Source organism: Tinamus guttatus, unplaced genomic scaffold (genome assembly GCF_059628265.1).
Source record: "Tinamus guttatus ecotype Peru unplaced genomic scaffold, ASM5962826v1 Tinamus_guttatus_pri_ptg000311l, whole genome shotgun sequence".
NCBI classification, from domain to species: domain Eukaryota; kingdom Metazoa; phylum Chordata; class Aves; order Tinamiformes; family Tinamidae; genus Tinamus; species Tinamus guttatus.
Genome location: NW_028288845.1, coordinates 2,574,511 through 2,596,536, shown reverse-complemented (window position 1 = coordinate 2,596,536; position 22,026 = coordinate 2,574,511). Strand labels below are relative to the sequence as shown.

At 44.6% G+C, this 22,026-nt stretch overlaps 1 protein-coding gene across 1 annotated transcript in view; it reads left to right on the top strand.

Annotated features, from left to right (window-relative positions):
- The window catches only part of PID1 (phosphotyrosine interaction domain containing 1), a 73,364-nt gene that overhangs the window by 8,126 nt on the left and 43,212 nt on the right, over positions 1-22,026 (top strand). The gene's annotated exons all lie outside the window — the stretch shown is intronic.

Genomic DNA, 22,026 nt, shown 5'->3' with positions numbered 1-22,026 from the left:
GGTGATGAAGAGCATGCGGGCATGACCCCCGGGCAGTGCGTGCCCTGGGAGGGGACCTGGTGCTTGCCTGGGAAGAGGGTCCTGGTTTTGAGCTGCCCTGTGTTTGCTGCCTGGGATGCACGTAGGAAAAGTGGAGGTGTTTTTGTGGCCCTGCCTCTCGCAAGAGAGCCAGAAAGCCACTAAGAAAACTGCCCAAAGTCCAGGGCTGGTCAGCATTTCAGTCTGCGTCCCCTCTCTCTTCCACGTAGTGCCTTTAGTTTTGCCTTGAACACTGGGAGGGCTTCCTTGCAGCACATTTGTTTTCTAGAGGGAAGTGCATTTAGTTTATGGCTGTTGCAGGCTCCTCTCTGCAGTCAGCAAAAGCGTGTATCTGCCAGTGTCTGGTGGGAACATAGGTCCAGTGAGCACGGAAAGTGCTTACTCCCACCAAAACTAAATGTTCTCTGGAAAATTGCTGGAGGAAAGCACCTGGAGATGAGAAGAGGAAGAAAACGTAGGATCACATAGGAAGTGGGTAACTTAAAAATATATTCTGAAGCAACGAATACCACCAAACTACTTGCTTCCTAAAGTCCCCAGTTCCACTAAAACCAAAGCTGGGCTTCCACAGGTGCAAAACTCATTGTAAAATCAGAGCCTGGCTTGCGGGTGTTGGCCCTATGGAAAGGTCCAATGTAGGTGGGTTTTGCAGATCCAGTTTTGCAGGTTCTTTTTTAGTCACTGGGGGAGATGCACCACTCAGTGAGTCAAATGGAAGTAACATACCCAGCTCACATTGTTACCCTCCAGTTTTAGTTTGTTCCTGGTGTTTTCTTCAGAGAGCTAAATAGGGCCTTATAAAGAAAGGTCCTGGGGAGTCTTTGCTGCAGCAGAAGAGTAGCACCTGCTGCTTCTTTGCAGAGAGGGAGTGCTCATGTTAAGTGAATCCAGGTAAGACTGACTGCTGGAGCGCATCATCTAGACCTGCTGACAGCCCCAGACAAATTGATTTGAAGTATAATATGGTTTGGATTATGTGGGAGCTGGAGCCCTCTGTTGCCTGCTTCCTGCTGGAACATCAGGTGCAGAGTTCTGCTGAATTGATGTTGTTTTATACAAAACTGGACAGTTTACTTTGATAAATGTACGTTATATCACTCAAAACCACAGACTTAGCAGTGTAGTCTTTTCTCAGTGCATAGGACTATGTTTTTGAATCCGGAATCCATTAATTTTTATCTTGCCATTTGAGATAGCAGTGTAGTTTTGAACAGTGCAAGGAATGATGGGGAGCATATTCATGTGAGCATATTCACCCAAAGCTTGGTGTTAGGATGTATAGCATTTTCAAAGGTCAATATTTTAAATTTCTACCTCAAAATATGGAATTGTTGTAAATGGAAATGTTGCACATTTGGAGAGGTCTTAGGAGCTGCAGTAGGTCCCACTGTTTCCTAGTGTCACAAGTGAGAGCGTTCCAGGGTGCAGTCCTTGTCTTTCTTCTGGCTTTGAGTTCTCACACAACTCCCAGCACCTCACCTACGCTTTTCCTCAGTTTCTGGTGTGATGACAGGACAGCTCTTCCAAGTAGTTATCCAAACACAAGGGATTGGGGATTTTGTTTTCCTTAAGTGCTGTGGTGGATGGAGATCTGCAACGTTCCCTTGTAGATGGCTGGTGGGAAGGGGGCGGTTAAGAAATCCTGGGCTTGCAGAAGCCCTGTCTGCAGAAGCAAAGTGGCCGCCTTTCCGTTGATCGCAGTGAACCTTGGATCAGGCACTAAACGAATGAGACAACTGCCTTTCGTAATCAGGGGTGATGAAAAGCCCTGGTGCTTCAGGACACTGAAAAATATTCACTGAAGTCTTAATTAGTCACTGTTTAATTGTTCCTTTTCTGAAGTCGCTCTTCCGCATCTTTCCTGTGTTCGAAGTGCTGACGATGTTTCAGGCTGCAGGTGGAAACTAATCTGTCCTAATGAGAGCAGTGCCTGAAGAGACTGTGAGAAGCAAGCAGCAGCTGAAAGGAGTTACAGTGAAATCTGTGCCTGGGCAGGGCCATTGCAGTGTGAGGATTTCAGCCCCACGGTAGGAGAAGCTTGTGTTGGTTTCCTGAGTCTGGGGATGGGGCCCCGGCAGAGTGGAGCTGTGGGTGGAATTGAGGAGGACCCAGAGCTCTCTGCAGGTGACGGCATCAGGGGACACCTATCAGAAATGCTGAATTTCAGCAGTTTTTGAACTAATGTGAAGGGCTTTGTGGAGGGGATGCTAGGTGTCCCCTCTGGTGAGAGGGGCAGATGGGCCAGGTCAGGGACAGAGAGGTTTGTGAAGGCTCTGGAGAGCAGTCACAGCCCAAGAGCCTCAACTGGGGAAACTTTACATTGAAACACCCCAGGTTAACTTAGTTTTGAGAAACACGTAAGTATTTTAAATTATTTTTGGATGGTATTTATGTTATCTTTTCAATTTAGGATTTTTACTTCTTTACATCAGAAGTGATTCTTGGCAGCTTATGGTGTATTAGAAAAACAGGCACGTGCAGTGGGCAGCATTAATCAGGGAAAGGTCCCTAATGTGTTTGTTCTGAAGTTTACTGTGCTGCTTCAGGAAGTAACAGCCTGACCTTTAGTTTCTGGTATGGTTTGAGGGTTTTCTTACGTGTATGTGAAGCTTTCCAAGAAAAACGAAGTGACTGTGGTTTGGCATTTAAATTGTGAATATTGTATCAAGCTGGAGAATTTCAGAAGTCATTAATGTCTACATAGATGTCATTTTGTTCACTTGAGGATAAACTTTGCCTCTGTCTGTCTATAGGTAGCTCCTTTTTGGTCCAGATTCAGATCTTGGTAATTTTGATGTAAATCTAAATGCCATGCTAATGTCAATAGAGTGAGTTTCTTTGAATTTCTTTTGCTTTGGGAACAGACGTACGTGTATTTGAGAGCCTCTAGGCGTGCAGAAAGCAGGCGGCCGTCAGCCTGCACGGCTGGGGGCAGGATTTGGGCCTTTGGGGCTCTGACAAGATGAGGGTCTGGCATGACCTTCTCTGGGGCAGAGCCTCTTCAGGTGTTAAGTTTTTATGTGGAGCTTAAGGCCATATAGGAAGGCTGAAATGGTTTACCTGATTTTTCTTTTTTACTCTTTTTTCGGAATCGTATGTTGAGTTGTTCTTTGCTGTGCCGTAATGTGGTTGGGATAACTGCTGTGAAGTGTCTTGCAGAGGAACATCTTTGTGGCACCACGAGCTCAGAGCCCTCTTGTCCTGGGGTGGGGGGAACCATTTGCAAAACATTTGTGGCCATGAGGGGCTCCCAGGACTGTGTCCGGCTGCCCCAGACCGTGGCCCAGATTTAGGAGTGTGCGGAGGCACCTTGCGGGGTTGCCCGAGGCCTTTGAGACTAATCATATCTTTAAGAGGGACTTTCAGATTGCAGTTGAAAACTGTCCCATGTTTGTAAATGCAGTGTGGTTCTGGTATCTTTTCTGTTCTCTTGGAAGAGACGATTTTTTCTTAAGCCTTTCAAAGAAACAAAAAGGTGTTGACTTGTATTTTTATTACTGTTATTTTTCAGAATTTCTCAAGGAGAAAAGAAAGTGTTTCCTGCCCAGCAGCCTTTGATTACAGAATTAAATTTGGAGAACAAGTTACCTCGCATTGGGGAGGGAAAACAAAAAAAAACATTGTTCCAAACATCTACTCACTCCCAAATCCATACGTGGGACCATAAGAAAGCGGTCTCCTTTTCCTCCCCATTCCCCTACATCTATCCAGTGAGTTTTTGACAAGAAGCTTTTTCTGGGAGGCTTTTAAGTCTGATCTCCTGACAAAATTTTACACCTCAATATACACCTGAATAAAACCAGACTGAGACACACCTGCTTTAAAATAGCCTGGTCCTTATGGTGCTGATGTGACTTGGTGCACTTTCCGTATGGACAGTACAAGGATGTGAGTTTGAAGAGCTGGGTGACCAAGTTAATCATTGCCGCTGACCACAGTTGTGAAATATGCTTCCCAAAACTGTTCCTTGTAGCAACCTAGTTAGTAGGTGTCAACAGTATAGTTTTGTTAAAGATACGAATCCTTTTACTAGGCTCTCTGGTTAAAGGAGCAGGTAAAGGCCAGCTTGGCAGGGCCAGCCTGGATTGGACCGGAGGGACAGGCTACAAGGACACAGGGACTGTACTGGAACAGGAGCAACCCGAGGCAGTGCAGCAGGCCCTTGCGTTCCCCCACGGGTATGCAGGATGACTCCCAAGCATGTCATCACCTCCCCTGCATAAGCATTTTGCCTCCTGAGCAGAGGTCAGCGTGGTCAGTCTCATGGTGACATTGTGCATGGAAACCCTTATGCTTTTCAGCTGGTGTTACCCCTGTGAGAGCAGGTGAAGGACTTCAGGGAGATCTGCCTGGCTTTGCCCAGGTGGTTTTCCATCCTCAGTTATTATAGTAGTTGTTGCCCTTTCTAATCCTTACTGGTTGCACCTGCAAGGTAAGGGGGAAGTGGGTGCAGACACTGGAGACCCAGGAGGTCTCCTGCAGAATTGGCAATTGGCTTGACAATGCACAAAATCCAAGCTATCATCTTGCACTTTGTTTAAAAAAAAAAAAAATTGGATATATACAGTTGTTTGTACTGCTCCACCCTTTGAACAAGGCTTTGGAAGAGAATTTAGAGACTTGAAAGGAGATATTGAGGTTTCTGTGTTATTCACTGCTTCCTTTGCTTGCCTACCTTGACAGATCTGATGCGGGAACTGTGTTGCAACAACGTGAGTTTGTGTTGCAAACAGTGTGCTCTGATTCCCTGTGAATCACAGTGGATTATTTGGCATGTTTTCTGGGTCCTTTGTACAGATTCACGGTTTGCTTTAGAAAATATTTAATACCCTTCTGCTCTGCACCACCAGAAATTGAAAGGAAAATTGTTTTTCTAGCTAATGAGTGTATTTTGAAATGTATTTACAAGTAACAGAAAGTTCGTGGAGCCTGCCTGCTTCTTAGTAACATTGGAACCAACTGGCTTTATGCAATATCATTCCTATAACATGGTTTCATTGAACTCCCAGGGAATGTTTGCATTTTAGCTTATCTAGCTAGTTTTGATTTTGCAGCATGTATTTTCCAAGCTGGTGAGTCAATATAAAGATTGTAATGATGCATCTCTGGCACTTCTCTCCATTTCTGGCTAATACTAATTGCTGCAGGGGTATGTCCTTCTGCTTTGGACATGGCACAGGGTCACTAGGGCAGGTCCAACGGGACAATTCCCATGGCCCTTTGCCCCTTCCCTGGCCTTTGGGTGCTGCCTGTGGCTCTGGGCCGTGTTACGGGACCTGCAACAGCTCAGCCCTTGCCCAGGGACCCGATGACCCGCGGTGCTGGCAGGAAGCTTTCACCTGATTTCAGTTCCTAATGTGGGTGTTTCATCTAATAAGTCATTTCAAAAACCATGTGGTTACTACTGTAAACATTTATTCCTAGTGTGTATCTCCAGATAAGTGCTAGGATTAATGCTAGATTGATCATCAGTACTCAGACTAAAAATCACTAGGTCAAAAACAGCTTCCTTTTGTTTTCTTAAATGGCAACGGAGCATTCACAAATACGGCATTTGGATGCCCAGAAGCCCCAGGATTTTATCACCTTACCTGGAAAATGTCAGCCTTTCACATTAATAAATAATTTAGTCACTGGAGAGAAATGGAATTGACTGTAACAGCAATCCTTTGCTTTCAGATGATAATGATAAGCTACAGCCCACAGTTCTTAAGAATTAATAGCTCAGGGCTTATGACATTTTCATATATTAGAACAACTCAATTACATTGAATTTGATAACATTTTATTCTGTAATATCTTTGCATTAAAAAAAAAAAGATGCACAAAGTAGGTCTTCCTGCATCTTCTGATGTTCAGCAGCTTCTTACTGTTAGCAGATATGAGTGGCCAGTGCTCTGCCCTCTGCCTTTTCTTCTTTGAATCAAACTGTTTGTCTCCTGTTGACCAACTAGATTGGCTGTTCCTTGCTCACTGGAGGAAGTAAGTTGTTCAGACAACGTGTGGGGATTAGCTGTATGTCAAACTACTGCAGGAAACAAGTAATTAATTCTCATCAGGATGCACACAGTGCTCTGTGTGGGGATTTTACAGAGTCTTCTGGAAAAGAAAATGTTTTTCTGTCTAGAAAGCATTTCCTATCAAGTGACTAGCTGTAAAGGAAACAGCCTAGAAATGTTCCCTGGCTAAGGGACAGGCTCGGTGCATACTTTTAGTTTGCCATTGTGGTTAACATCGCTATAAATTTTTCTAGCACTTCCTAATTTTTCCTCTATATGCCTAGTGTTAATAAACATAGGTAGAGCAATAACAGTCCATCTGACACAACTCATTTGATCTTTTCTTTTGGTAACACTGAAGCCAAGATTTTGCAAGGGATAATCCAGAGATTCAGGTTTGGCTCTGCTCCTGTTTGAAATCACTGTTAAAATATTGACTTCTCTGCTGCTGGATCGCGGGCCTGAGTTTGATTTTTGGAGAAGGAAATGGCTCAGTGGACAAAATAAGGCATCAGTGGAAATGAAACTGGGCAGATGAGGTCAGCGTGTCCGCTAGGATGTGCCGCGGGTCGCGTGCGACGCGCTGGTTTCCAAGCGCACGAAACTCAAACAGTAGTGTGGAGCGAGATGTTTTTCTAACCGCAGCCATCAAACTTGCTAAACCTTAAGCCAGGTTGGAAAGCTGCTGTTAAGAGTACCAGATGTGTAGCTATGTGCTGCACAGTTTAATTTTTTTTTATCACCACCAATGTACTTTTTGCAACCGAGTCCCGCAGTCCATGCCACTGCTGTTCCTGCTGTCACGCTGGGGCTGGTCCCCTCTGAAGCTCTTTGTGCCCTGAGGGAAAGTGGCGGGATGAGGTGCAGGGCACCATCCCTGCCACGACTGGTAAAGGGCAGCCTGTGTGTGCAGCAGGGCAAGATTCAGGTTTTACCTGGGGCAGCCTGGGGGCTTTTGGTGCTTTGTAGGGAAATAAGATGATTCCCAAATTTATCATCATTCCTTGGAGTCTCTCAGCCCTGCCTGGTTTTGGCACAAACAGGTCTGTTACAGCGCAGGGTGCTCCGGAGTGAAGCAGGACGTGCCACAGATGTGACCTCAGTGATGCCAAGGGCAGACAGGATGGTGCCCGTACTTGTTTGGTAGCTGTGTCCTTTGCCAAGGATAGGCATGAAGTGCTTTAGGTGGCTGAGTGCATAGCAAAACCCACAAATACATCTAGTTAATCTGCCTTCGTGAGCTACGGGATGGCACTTGGTTCGTGCCTGAAGACCTCAAGTTCTTCATGCTATGTACAGCCACGTGCTGCGATGTGTACGCTGCAGTTAAATTCTCACATAACTGGAACTGGAAATAGCTGTAAAGGGGAAAGCCATGTCAATCAAAATAATAAAAAGAGAGGGCATGCCCCTAATAAATCCTTTAAGTTAATTATAAATACATGCACACTTTTATAGAAACAACAAAGGTCTAATTTCTGCAAAGCTTTAGCCACGTGCTTGCTCCTATGTGCTGTGAGCAATCACGACTGCCAGCAGGCTGCTTCCCTGGACGTTAAGTGAGGGCCTAATTTCTTGCAGGACTGCATTGAAGATAGCAGCATTTGGTTTTTGCTAAATATTAAATGTTTCAGTGCACATGCATCTTTTCCCAAATTGAAAACATCTTTCATTTATTGGGTCGAGCTGGCAACCAGCATAGAAAATTCTCTGTATCGTGTTTATCAGCCCGCTGAGAAATGCAGTTCCTTTCGAGCCGATTCCTGATCTGCCAAGAGCATCGGCAGAAAGTTTAACTATCTTCTACTCTTTCTCTTTTAATGCTTTGAACATGGCCAGTGCAGGGCCTCTCTGAGCAAGGGGAGCAGATTAAGGGAAATAACGAGGATTTCAGTGTCTGATTTCCCCCGCGTTGCTGGTGGCTGGATGCTGTTTAGCCGGCCGGGATGCGCTGCGGGAGACGCTGCGGCTCGTAGCCTTGCTTGTCCCCGAGCAGCTGCTGGTGACGGTGCCCCTGTGCTAAAGGGCGTTACCTGCTGACCCTTTTATGGGAAATCCTTGTTCAAATTGCTGCTGGGCACCGGCACAGGCGCAGAGTAGATTGATCGAGAATAGGTAACCTGCCCTTGACGTGCTAATGTAATGTTCCGTTAATGTAATGCAATGCAATTAATGTTCCGTTTGCTTTAATTGATCTAATTGAAGCTTTGATGTGTGTGTAAAAACGGGTCTTAATCATTGCAGGTTTTGGCTGAAAACCTGTAATGCAGAACTGTAAATCTGTGCAAAGGACAAGATGCCAAAAGGTTTAGAAAAATGTTTTCAAATGAGTTTTCTGGTTTGGAGAAACAGGAATGTGTAAAAGGTTCTCCTTGTAGCTGAGAAAATTAAGACAGACTCTAATGCTTTACGTAACTATCAGTATTTTAGTGTTTTTCTTGCAAGGACCCTTAATAATCAACTCTCACAATTTATGCAAGAAAATATTAGTTTCACTAACTGAAAACAAGGTTTATTGCTATATGATAATTAGTTTGTAATTTGTGCATAAATGTTTCATACCGGCAGTTTTCTCGCAGAGAATAACTTGCCTTTTATTTGTCAAGGATGTTTTTCTGTGAGAACAGAACTCCCATTCATGATGGGCACAGCAAATGTAGTAAAACATTATCATAGCTGGGATTTGTTGTACACTATGGATTTATGTCAAGAATGTTAATGATTTGTTTATGAATAAGCGAGTCTGTAGTATTGTGAAAAAGTATCTGGCTGGGCTGCTGAATGGCCATTTTGAAGGCAGAGGATTCTTGAACTAAGCAAGCTCTAGATATCTGTATGTCTCAAATTAATCATAAGTAGGCTTAGGGGCTTTAAACAGAATTGTTTAATGCATCATCATCTTCTACGGTTCTCATCCGACATATGTATGGACTGCTTGATAACATGCAAAGAGGTTGCTAAGTATTTTTTATTTTTAATCTCCTTCCAGTGGGCCTTATTTTACAAATGAGGTTCTCTCCTAGGAAGGAACATAAAGGAAGGTTCCATAAAGGAACATGAGCGTTGAGCAGAGTGGTATGATGCTTGCGGAGCCCATACAGACCGGGGGTGCACTCTGCATCTCTCTTTTGTGCAAAGTCCCATCAAGTCGGTGTCTGCTGGTGCCAGCAACCAATATCCATCAGCAAGGAGGGACCATCCCTCTCCCCTGGGCGGGCTGAGCTCTCCCCCATTCTGGGCTCATGTCCTTATTTCTAATAAAAGTTGGAATGTTCTTTGCCCACGTGCAAGGTAAAGAGTGTGATCACGGAGCTGCCTCTCCTGCTGTCTTCTATCTCTTGAGTTTTATACCCAGTATGTGGGTGTGAGCACTTAACTTCAAGCAGAAATTGGGTGGGATTCATACTTTTTTTCTCCATCTACGTAATCTTCGTGGGTGCCAAAAGTGTTGTGCATTGGGTGGCAGGAGGCCTCGCAGGGTGCCTTGGTGAGCCCCAAAGCTGGGAGCTTCAGCACGGAGCTGTGCACCCGCAGCGCTGTGCGCAGCCCAAACTCTGCCCCAGAAACTGGCAGTTCTTGAAACTGTCTTGTAATTTTTAATGAGCTGGGCTATCAGCTCTGCCTCGATGAATGGTTGAACAGGACCAAGAATTGCTTTAATGTTAAAACTCTGCCTAGAGGCCTTCTCTGAAAAACTGCTTATGATTATTAACTGAATATAATATGGGAAGACAACTTAGTCTGTTTTCTGTGCTTCCCCCCTGCCTTTTTTCATAGTGCATGTGGTTTTGAGAGTTGAAATGTGTCCAGATGGAAAGTAATGTTCACGCGGGAATGGCCTGGAAGCCATGTAGCACTCTCTACCTTGGAACATGGGTAAGAAAGAGAAGTAAGATACAGTTTATTAAGATGCAGTTTCTATAGAAGAACTGGATTTCCGCTAAATACGGTCTGATCCTGTGCCAAGCAGAAAGGAAGCTGAAGCCAGAATACTTTGTGCAGTGAACTGGAGAGGAGCCTCTTCCAAATCAAATGGGCTGGGGAAAAACGAGCCCAGTATCGCTCGTCCCTGCCCTTCTGCCTGCACACGTAACAACCCCCAGAGATGCGACGGGAGCCCGGTGAGCGGGAGGCTGGTGAAGCCGCCCTGACGGGGGGTCAGGCTCTTCCCATCGAACCTGCTAGAGGGCGGCCGCCCCCGGGGGGTCTTTGGTCCAGGGCACGGGGCTGCCGGTGGTAGGAGTTGCCATAGCTCTGGCTCTGTTATTTCTTCAATGGTGCATTCAGCGCTTGCCCAGTTTTCAGAGTTTTCCCCTGTTTCTTCCCCAGCATTGTCTGGCTTGAGGTTGTAATTCAGCAAATAAATAACCCACAAGCCACGTTTTACTTCCATTCTCCAGTACATAAATGCACATTCAGGGAGGAAAGCAAAGAGGGAAACTGTAGTGAAGCTGATAAACTAATTTGTTCTCTATACAGATGCTTGCACTCTTTCTGCATTCAGGCACATTGTGCACCATTAAATGCTTTTAAATATTGGCGGCTTAATGGTGAAACATGTTTGTGATTTGTCTGCTGCCTGAGCATAAAAGGCAATCTCAGATCTGCTTCGGGATCAGCTTTGCCCTGTCAGGTTGGGAACATCAGTGGGAGTCGCAAGTTTCTGTTAATTTGGAAGTGTAGTAGAGATGAAATATGAAAGTGGAAACGCTCGTGTTGCGGGGTGAGAGTCGAACTTGTCACTTTGCTAGAGATGCTCCAGGAGAATAGGATTATAACCACAGCCCTGTTGAATGTGTTGGCAAAGCAGGTTCCCTGCTCATCTTTATGCTAGTGGAAGAGCGTGTGCAATGTAGTGCTTTTAAATCATTTCTGACCTTTTTTCTACAAACTCATTCTTGTAAAACCCAATGTTGAAGCAAATCCACTCATTGCTTACTTTTTTTATTGTGTCAGAGTCAAAACCCATTGTTGTCTTTTGTGGATAACTGCATGCGCTGCCCTGCTCTTCAACAACTGCAAATGTCATCACGTTTATGTTCCCGTTTCTGCAGGGAGAGGTTTTAGCTCTACAGCTTCTGCTATTCTGCGTTGCGTTCGTGTGTGGATGACGCTGCGATGTATGATACCCAACCCGCAGCTGAAGATGTGAAAAAACAAAGGTTGGAACATTTTGATTGTGGTGGTTGCTGGATTGCACCCAAGAGGGAACAGGCTTTGTTGAATGATCAAAGGTCTTTTCCTCTCCTCAGCTGCTTCGAATTGAGTGGGCAGATGTTTATATATCTCATCTTCTTGTAAAGCTGTAGGTTTGGCTTGTGCAAATTGTTGTGCATGCAAATCTTAGCTGATGTCATTTCAGAAGCTTTTCTAAGGTCATCTTAAAATCTGTTCCAGGTAGAGAACCTGGGGTCTGAAATTAGATAAAAGTGAAAGGATACACTCCTAAAGCCATACAGAGACTGAGAATAATGTAGTTGGATTAAAGATCTCTATATTTGAGAGGATGTGGCAGTGGATGATTGATGTGGAGCTAAATTGCCTTCTCAAAATCTCTGACTTCAGTTAGTACCTTGCTCAGACTTTCCACTTTTAAGGTTTTCTGTTTCAAGCTTTGCTTCTGGGATCAACTGATTTTTTTTTTCTTTGCTTATATTTTGGAAGAAAAATGTTTGACCAGTATTAGACTGGAAATAACTTACCCACAATACAAACATTTTTACAGACTTTCTTTTAAATAATGCCCACCCTCAGAAAGCAGGAAAATTGACCACTGGCATCTACCTGTGAATCAACTCTCAGGTAGAGAAATGCCCATTTTGTGTGTTCTGCTCTGACTTTTCAAGCCTAGGCAAAACCTCATTCCAGACCCATGTGGCATATTTTGTGCTGGATGTGCTTGGAAAGCATGTAGGCATAGAAATCTTTGCTGAGGGCAGGCTTGAGAATTGCAGCAGCTGTAACGAAAAATCTAATAGAGGCGAGTGGTGATGAGCCATAAGGTCTTGTGGAGCCTCTGTTTTCTTCTCAGTGTGCCTCACAGCTTGGAGCAGAGAGGTTCTCTGTTGAGACTCCCTCTTTGATGCTGGTGCTCCATCAGAGTAGTTGGCCTTGATGATGGGTCAGTATTTATTTTGATTATTTTCTAAAAGTGAGAATCTGCATTAAACATGACAAACTAAACAGTAATAATATCCTGGTAATATTTGAAGAAGAGTCCAGGAGCCTTGGAATATCCTATACGGCTTCCTTTCCCATCCCAAAACCGGGGCAAAAGCAGCACGAGAAATCCATACTCAATGCCTGTGTGTGTGTGCACTGTGCACCTATCTGCCTCCTATCTGCAGTCTATCTGGTTATTGCTGTGTCAGTAAATGCTTAGGATTAGTCTCCCTCGCTTTTTAGGCCAACTTACTCTCATTTACCTCACCATTTTGCCCAGAAATCTTTGGAAGGACCGAGCCTCTGTTCTTACAGGCTACACCGCTGCAGATATCTTAGATAGATGGGCACAATTTGGAAGCCATCGGTAAGGCTGCAGCATGAAGTGTTCTGTGGATATGAGAAAGTGAATTATAAGATTGATAATTCTTGTGTTTAGTGAGCAGAACACAAAGGAGAACAGCAAATCTGAGCTGAGAAACATGCTATGAAAAGAGTTATTATAAGACTAAGCTCCAGAAAGTGCATTTTTGCATGGCAATCTACTGGATTTATTTTGGCAATTATTTATTGGGGGTGGTGGTTGTAAAGGTAGAATTTTTAGCAACTTGGTGTAATTACAGAGAACTGAATTTGTAAAGCTGTTCAAACATTTTGCATCAGAGATTGTTTTTTCTGCCAAATACGAGTCTTTTTTTCATTAAAAAAAAATTGTTGTGAATCATTTTCTTTCCAAAGCAATGACTAATTGGTATGCACAAGATTCAATACTTTAATATTTTACCAGAGGCTCCTAAATTCTTTCACTCCCCTCTCTTTTAGGGTAAATAATTTAGATTTAAAATGCATCAAGTTTGATAAAAGCCGCCTTGTTAATGTCTCCTGCAGAATTACAGCGCTGTGCACTTTGAGGGATGCCGGAGTCACTGTGGCAGGCAAGCTTGAAAGCTAAATGGGACAGTGCTAGGGAAGATGACAGCAGGGAAATGTTAGGCAGGCAGTTCATTTAGTTTTGTTGTTTTTTTCACTTGTGTAACTAGCTGTCAGTGTAGGTAAACTGGAGACAGTAAATATTATGGGTTTTCAGAATACTTCCATTACATTATGGGGCTTTATATTAGACATGTATCTAGAAATTCTCGGAGCTTTAAAAGCCCAGACCGTTTTCTGTGGATGTTTATGTTCTGTACTACTTAATTTCTCTTAAGCCTGGAAAAAATGTTGCAGTTTTGTTGTGCTAATTGGCAGGATTTGCACCAAGAAACCTTTAAAAAAGAAAATGAACCCAACTCACATTCCTGTTTTTTTCCTGCAACTTTTTTCCTTGGAGTTGAACCAAAACTCACAGATTCAAAGTTGTCTAGTTTTTCTCTGTGCAAAATTATTTGTTGCTGAGGCTCGGTTGCATTTAACGTGGTCATCAGTAAATGGAGAGAGGGGGAGGAAAAAAAAAAAAGGTCAAAGATGTTCGGAGAATAAGGAACATCCTTTTGTGCTTCTTCGGTGCTGTACAGGACTGTTTTTCCAAGCAGAAAACTTGTACGGAATAAATTCCAAGTTGCCCCTGCATCAAACAAAATTTGGAGCAGATTGAACAAAAGTGAGAGTCTTTCAGTACAATTATCATAAAGGCAGGAAGTAACCATCACACCCGAAAAGGCTGAATGATGATCCTACTAGACCTGAAATCTTATGTAGTGCTGGTTTTGGAACACTTGAATAGTTTTGAGCTCTTGGTTTGGTTTAAATTAAATAGTTCAGAAGCCCATAATTCAATGCAGTTCATTCCATGGACTACATTGACTTCCAAGGCTGAAGGAGGAATGTTTAACTACTGCTGTGAGAAGGAGCAGTAACAGCGCATGTAGCAGCACATGTATAGCAGCCCTAACGAAGGGCCTGGTTCCATCCTGGCTGAGCTTCGTGTTTGTTTTACTACGGATTTTTGTGGAAATGGGGATAGTCTTTTAATGGCATATGGGATTCCTAAAGATGTGGAATTAGTGAGGGCTGAACACGTATTTCCAGAATGGAATTACTTGCGTTTGCTTAATCACTTGTGGATTCCTCCGGCGGGACTGCTGCCTGCGTGTGGAGTTAGCTCAAGGTGGCGGCTCCCGTATGTCCTGGCAGATAGTCCGTGAGCTGTCCCCTGGGCGCGTGGGGACTTTGGGATGAATGCCCTGTTTTACTACTTTTCAGGAGAAATCTGGAGGTGTACACCTATTTTATTTATCCACACACGCGTGTGTGTGAGTATGCATTAGTACATATGCATAAGTACAGTTATTCTTAATATGGAGCGGAGGGGTTAGTTGGACTTCTGCAAAAAAATCCAAACTTTGCTGACAAAGAAGCAACTGAGGTTTTAGAGACCAGATGGAATTTCTGAATGTCTCTAGGTCTGTCTGCTTCACTTGGTGAGAAGGGCAATAAGCTTCCAAGTGCCCACAAGTGCTGAAGACTTGTCCTTTGAAACTCAGAAAAAAGTAGAAACATCAGAACACATGGATTACTGTGGAAAAACCTTGAAACAGCTGTGCAGATTAAACCTTTTTTGCAACACCTGGGTATGAGGGGGCTGGTTTGTGTGTGCAGTAGGTTAGTGCAAAAGTAGGAGGAAGAACTGTCTTAAATCATTCTGCACTAAAAAAGAAAAAAAGGCAGAGTAATTTTGCATCTGACTTAGTGTACTGAGTAATGAAGTCGCAGGAGAAACGGGAATACAAATGTTTTTGTGTGTGTCTTTTGTTGTTGTTTGTTTCTAGTTTTTATTTTAAAGGTTTCTTGTTGCAAATCCTGTCAGTTATCCAACCCTAAAGCACTGCTGAATTAACTAGGCACACTACAGGAGGATGTTTCTGGTTGTTTTCTGCAGACTCCCTAGTTCCTGTCCTGAGCGCTCCCCATCCGTGTCTTGGGAGAGCCAGGGAGACCTTGTGCAAAACCCTCCATACCCCCGTTCTCCAGGCGACCCGAGTTTGCCTGTGTTGTGCGTCTCCTGTGCGCTGGTCCCGGGGGCCGTGGAGGGCAGCGGGGCTGGAGTGGCCTCTCCTGGGGGACTGCGAGAGCGGGGCCTTGCGGGGTGCAGCGTGCCCCTCAGGGAGGCATTCCCAAAAGGGGGGAACTGCTGAAGGCACTGGTCTGTCTCGTGGCGATGGCCTAATCCGTGGGCAGGAGGAGGAGCCCTTCCCCGAGATGCTCAGGAACGCCAGGATTAAATGCTGAGAGCATTTCCCCAGGGCCATAAATTGGCACCAAAGGCCTGACTGGGGCCAGTGATAAAACAGACAGCTTTAGAGGAAGGAACAGATTATCGTTATCTCTTGTAGCTGTAAATATAGGAGATCAGCAGTCTTATCCAAAAAGTTCATTTGGTTTGTATTTAAGCAAATACATAAGCATTTTTGGCAAGGGTTTGCACCGTTTGTTTCTGCACCATGTTAGGCACAACAAAAGCTCTAGCAACTAACCTGGCCAAATTCCCTGCTTGCGGCAGACACGTCCATCACTCGGTCCATATCCCTGGCTCGGAGAACATGTCTTCAGGAGCCAAGGCCAGGTCACAGCACTGCACAACTGCGTAACAAGTTATTGAATTATTGCAGAAAATGAAGCGGAGGATGAGAGAATGACCGAAACGCTGTATTTGAAAGGCTGTTTGGGAATGCAGTGGCTGCCTGGCAGGTATTGTGCTGGCTGGGCTTGCTCCGCCAGCCTCAGAGTGCAGAGAAGGAACTCTTTAAAGCATCCTCTGACACAGAAATTATTGGACAGCCTCCAAGAGCAAATTGAAAGAGCAACAGTCTCGTCAGTGCTGCAGGATTCCTTTGTGCTAACGCTGGGCCAGCAACACCGAGGAACTGTTAGCACGGGCTGGGGGAAAAATATGCTGGAAAGCAGCTCAACATAAAAGTGAATGAACTTGACGTATCTATGCCACTGCATGTCCTATTTTGCTCTCTCTCTCTCGTCAGTTCCTATTTCTTTTTTCTTTCTTTCTCTTTTTTTTTTTTTTCCTGCTCTTCCCCTCCCCGTTTTTACCTTTCTTCTCTCATGGATATGTTCTGGCTGACAATTGGCCAAAAAAATGTTTGGCCTGATAAATACCTGAGTTTGCATTGAGAAATTTTGGCATACTTGTGGAGCTTTTGGAATTGTAACCTTGTCTATCAATCTGGGCTTGCACAGACACAGAGCTCCTTGGGCTGCACGGCGACTTTAGTGATGAAAAGATGGACAGCAGAGATGAGAACTTCCATTCATTTAGTGCTGTGTACTGGGGCTGTGCTTTCCAGGCTGTTTTGTTTACTGACTTCTAAACATAGTTTAAAGGCCACCATCATCAGGGATGGGAAGATTTTTTTTTTTTTAAAGAGCTTTTATTACAAAGCGAGATATTATTAACAATGATTGCATTTAATAAAATATGCAACCCAGCAATGTGTTAGAGGGGCTTGGATGGCAAGAGCTCATTTGATGGAGGACTAGTTGTGCTCTGCCATGCTAAGCATAGCCACAAACAAGCTAAGCGGTACAACAAACCTGTTGGTCCTGGAGGGTTAAACAGACATACAAAAACATAAAACCAAAAACAATGTGAGGGTTAAAAGTGATATCTGGGGCCAAAAGTTTGGGAAGCACTTGTTTATGAGACCGGTTCGGTTGCTGCAGTAAGCTGGACAGCTGTCACTCCTGTGACAGTAATCAATGAAAGTTATTAAGCTTTGTTTCTGCTGGGGGAAAATAAAAAGAATGTTGTTCTAGTTATAAAATACTTGGCATGAATACTTGGCTGGAAACTGCAACCCATTTTAGGATACGTATAACAGTCATCAGTAATGAACTGTAAAAGCCCATGTCCAAACAGATATTTATTTATATGCCCCTCTCCCTTATCCATATGCCTAATTTCCACTGAAAAAATGGACTGGGAATTTTGGTACTTTAATGGAGAGACAGTTCAAAAAATTTATTACAATACTGTGATTTCTTTTACCTCCTACCAGCTGACGTTTTAAGGATGTTTTATTTATTTTGCTTTTATGATTATTATTCGTGTTCTCTAAATATTGACTCCTTCCTACTCTGATGTTGATCTCCATAGCAGGGCTGCAGTTTTTGAGCAATTATAGCTAAACTGGAGATTTCATCTCTGAATATCCTGCACGTTGAGATTGGCTTGGGTCTGGGGGTTTAGTTTGGCTGAGCGCAGAGATGTGTTGAGGACCAGGCATGAAGTTCTCCTCTGGCTCTGAAGTTCCCTGCAGTTTGGAGGGTGTCTGTATCTGGGGCCGTGTTTTGTTTGGGCAGCAATCCTGCTGGTTGGAATCGCATGAGCTTGGCAGCCGAGCGCAGGATCCCGGCCAGAGCAAACTCCAAGTACACAGGCTCTGAGAACAAAACGTTTCACATGAATTAAACTGTGAGGAAACAGAAATTCTTTAAACCTGTAAGAAAACAAGGCAATGTGAGCGTCGTCGTACTGGCAGCAGTGTGAACGGTGTATTCGTAAGCAGAGTAAGCTTTATTTATGAAATCTCAGTAACGGTGTTTGCTGTTTTTGTTTTTAAGATGCTCTTGCCGCAGCAGGAAGCAGCACCTCCCCTCAGAAGGGGTGCTGCGGAATGATGGAACAGCTGGGAAGCATGAAGTGCAATAAGTCACGTACTACCTCTGCCAGCTCTCTCCTTTCTCCAGCCTTGCATCTCGCTTGCTCTGATGGTCCCGTTCCGCATCCCTTCTCCAGGCTGCCGAAAGTGGTTGACACGGAGGTCAAGCACGGTGGACACGGAGGTCAAGCTGTCGAAGCAGCGGGACAGGAGGGAAATGGCGTTTGCTGCTTTGAGGTGGCACTGGACGTTTGGGAGAGCTGCTGACTGCAAGAGATTGAATGAATTTGGTTTGATAGGTTAGTGAACATGTCTCTCTAACATGCTAGCTGAGACGCTAACCAGCTTTCTGGAATTAGATCACTTTCAGAAAGGTTACCCAGGCCAGGTTTGCCGAATATGAAAGATCATGACATGATCTTGGACTCGTGCATGCTGGTCAGTTACACAGTGTGTTACACAGTGTAAATGCTGGTGGAATGATTTCTGGTTTTGATAAGTGCTTCCATCCCCTCTGCAGAGGGTCTTGCTATAGTGTTCAGTACAATGTTTATATGAACTGCTAGTAAAGGATAAATAAATACTGTGCAGTCAAGTTTACTCTGGGGGAGCAGAAAGATGTATTTAAAGTGTATTAGCAATATTTGCTTAACATTTATCTGTACTGCATAGCATTTGCTTTAAATCAACAGAAAGCCTTAAAAGAGATAAGTTTTCATATGAACAGTATCAGAATTTTTCTCTCCTTGTAGCACTGCTGGAGGCTTGGCCTGGGGTGGTCTTCACCTCCTCCTCCGCTCGGCTCGGCTGTGGGCAGCGATGGCAAAGCCTAAGCACGTGGCTGCTGCGCTGGTTTCATCTCCTCGGACCCTGGGCAATACCATGAAGGTTTTGGAAGTCAGGTTGCATGGGGAGTAGGAGCAAAGGAGACATTTGGGCTCCTTGAAGTTCCTTGGAGGTTTGCTGGGCTTTGTTGCGTCCTCTCGGGCTGTGCTGCTGGGGAGGCTGCCCGTGCACAGCTGGGAGTCGTGCTAGAGCCTGCCGAGTTTCACAGGTAGAGGCAGTGCTCACTCTCTAGTAGTAAATACAAGGTGGTTTTTGGCTCTCTTTCAGCGACTGTAATATTCTGCTCATGCTCCAGGGTGGATTTCGTACAGGAATTCCTTCCTAGGTGCTGTGAGAGGATGAGCTGCACTATGGGTCACCTCTGCAGCAAAGCTGTCTTTTCGAGCCTTTGAGCTAATGACTGAGTGACACTTGTAGGCAAGCTAATATCCTGCTGCTGTGGTGTTTGTGGCGCTGCGTTGGACTGTGCTGAAAACAGTTCAGAAAACTCACAAATTTTTGATCCTTATGTTCAGTTAACCTGCAGCTCAGAGGGCTGGTGACGGTGGGGTTTTCACTGGAGCAGGGAATGTGCGGGAGCTCCTCCGGGAGGAGGTGTGTGCTGCACCTCTGCAGCAGCTGCTTTGGCTCGCCAAGGGTTTGAGCTCCCCAGCCATTTGCCGTGCGGTTTTCTTCTGTGGGGGCAGAGGATGCCATTGAGACCAGTAAGCTGAAAGCAAGAGAAAATGATGGAACTTATTCTTGATCAAAACCATCATTTTGTACTGAGATAGTTTTCTGTGTTAACAGGGGCTTTACTTAAATTTTACACTGAATGAGTCTCTGCCAATATGAAAATACAATGCTAATTGTAGCTCCGAGTCTTTCTTTGTCAATTAAGCTATTTTGTTTGCTTAAGTAATTTTAAAAGTTGCTGCCAATTTGTTACTGTTTTGCTCCTTGCATGTCTTGCAAAGATAAAGTCTATGTATCAGTAGCACCATCTTAAATGGATGAATGATGAATGATGTGTCGTTCTGAGCTGCTGCTGTATGGTGCCCATTAAGAGAGCCTTCTTGTCATGATTTTAGCTGTAAGAGCTACCATGTGAACTTAGTGGTTCAGGCACATAAATGAGAACGGTATAACGTTCCCTGAATAAAGATTCACTCAAATTGCCAAAGTCATGCTTTTCAAGAACTTTGTGAACTTAAAGCACTTTAAAGAAATATTCTGGGTTCACAGCATTGGAAAGCTGATGGCTTTTCTTAAAAAATACATTGGCTACTGTTATCAGTCAGCATTTGCCAACAGTTTCCGCAGGAGATGCCAGTTTGGAGTGGAAACTAAGGAACAGATTCAGCGAAGCACTTTATCCTGTTCCTGGCTTTAAGCACATGAATAATCCCATTGACTACCCACGTGTGCTTTACTGGAACTGCTCACATGGTGGAAGTCAGGCATGTGTGCGAATAACTCGCTGCTTTGGGGTCTCACTCGTGGTGTCTGCTGGCAGAGCCGTGCTTCCCTTCGGGCAGCGCTGTAAGAGCCATCGCAGGTAGCGCGGGCCGGGGCAGCAGCACCCTGTGCTTGGAGGGCACCTCTGCGTCCGCGCCGCGCTGGCAGCCGCTCCTCTGACCGCTGCCAATCGAGCTGGGGGGTTTTGGCACTTACCTGCTCCAACTGGCTGCTTATACAAGTGTTGAATTGCCTTTGTAAGGCAGAGAGCAGCCTTTTCCTTGTTTAAGTCTGTATATGTGGTTGCTAAAACATGAAAAACATAGATCATTTTCAGAGCTTTCCTCATTTTGTTTGAGTTGCGTTCCCTTTAACTTCATCACTTGTCTTGCCGAAGCTGATAGCGATACCGGCAATATCGGAGCTCTGAGCTCAGTCCTTAGAGGTGCTAAAAGGAATTTTTTTCAAGCACTGAATATTTAGTGAAGTGCTGTGAACTGCTCACCTCAAGGAGTGAAGCTGCCTCAGCATGCAGGGAAAGAGAGGTTAAATGCTGGCCTGTGATCACCTTTAATTTGATATTCCCAAGCTACAAACGCTATTTCAATCCAGAACTGGCCTACCAGCAAAATACTACTGCAGGTTAAAAATAAACCCTAGCAAGTTTCCTAGCTCTGTGTTTCTCTTCCGTGCTCCTGGGTACCCAGGGGAGCATTTGGTCTCTGGGGCAGCCGGTGTCCCCGAGGACCCGTGACCAGCAGTGACTTTCCTCAGCTCCAGCACGCTCTGCACTGCAGGTTTCTGCTCCTTGTTCCTCAAGGAACAAGATCTCTTCCCTCAGCAACTTAGCAGGACCATGGCCTCTAGGTAAAAGCCATTTGAGCTGTTATGGCCAGGTGCAGGTTAGTAGAAGTTAAAGCGAATTCTTGCCAGTGGTGTTAAGCTCTTGTTTACCCTTTGTGAGGAACTTCAGTGCTGCAGCTGAGGACATTCAAACAAAAGGCTCTTAATAAGGATTGAAAGGTGAAAGGAACTCAGTTTTCTCAGTGTGTTCAATAAGCCTGGCCCTCAGAGCTCGGTTATCTTCAGGAACACGTGCCAAAGAATATTCTTGAATGTATAATCATCTCAAATAGAGCGCTCTCTTGCTGGAGATGTGTTTGGGAGAGCAGATGGGCTAACATGGAATATGAGCTAGAGCCAGATGAAAAAGATGGGCTTCTTCCCTAGCTTTGGAGACGTGAGCGCTGGCATGAATGGCGTGGAGGCCCCCCAGTAACATTACGACAGTCAATAACTCCATGCGTGAGCTAGGAAAGCAACCGTTATTTTCACAGACTGTTACTGTTTATGCCTTGAATACACTTAAACTGCTATGGAGGAGTGTATTGTTTTAACAGGCTTTCAGTTTGCTAATGATAACATATTTATGAAATTAAACAGGAAGTTTATTGCCAAGAAACTGTCAAGCATTTTCAACGGAAAACTGAAATCCATAAAAACCCATATGAAAACCTTGTAAAATCCAAATAGTTGGATTCTTCCCTTGTGTATAAATAAAATGTTTAATAGGCACTTTGCTCACCTAAACTGCAGGACTGAAAAGCAAGGACCTGAGCTGGATTCCAGCTCTTCTGCAGCCTCCTTGCATGGTTCTGGGCAATCGCTTAGCCTCACTTTCTTGGCAGCCTGGCCCCCTAATGTCCCCCCGCCTCTCAAACGGGAAGGAGAAGCTGCAAAACAAGTTAAGAATCTCCCATCAAAAGCCAGAGCATAAGGCTTGGTTTTGATAAAAGTAATCTGGAGTCATCGCACATATGTCTTGTAACTGCTGATTTATAAGCGTCGGGTTACGAAGCTGTACTAACTGCACAGAGCACAGCTTGCTGAAAGCGCTGCATTTGTCTGCTGCTTAACTGTGGGCTTTTACC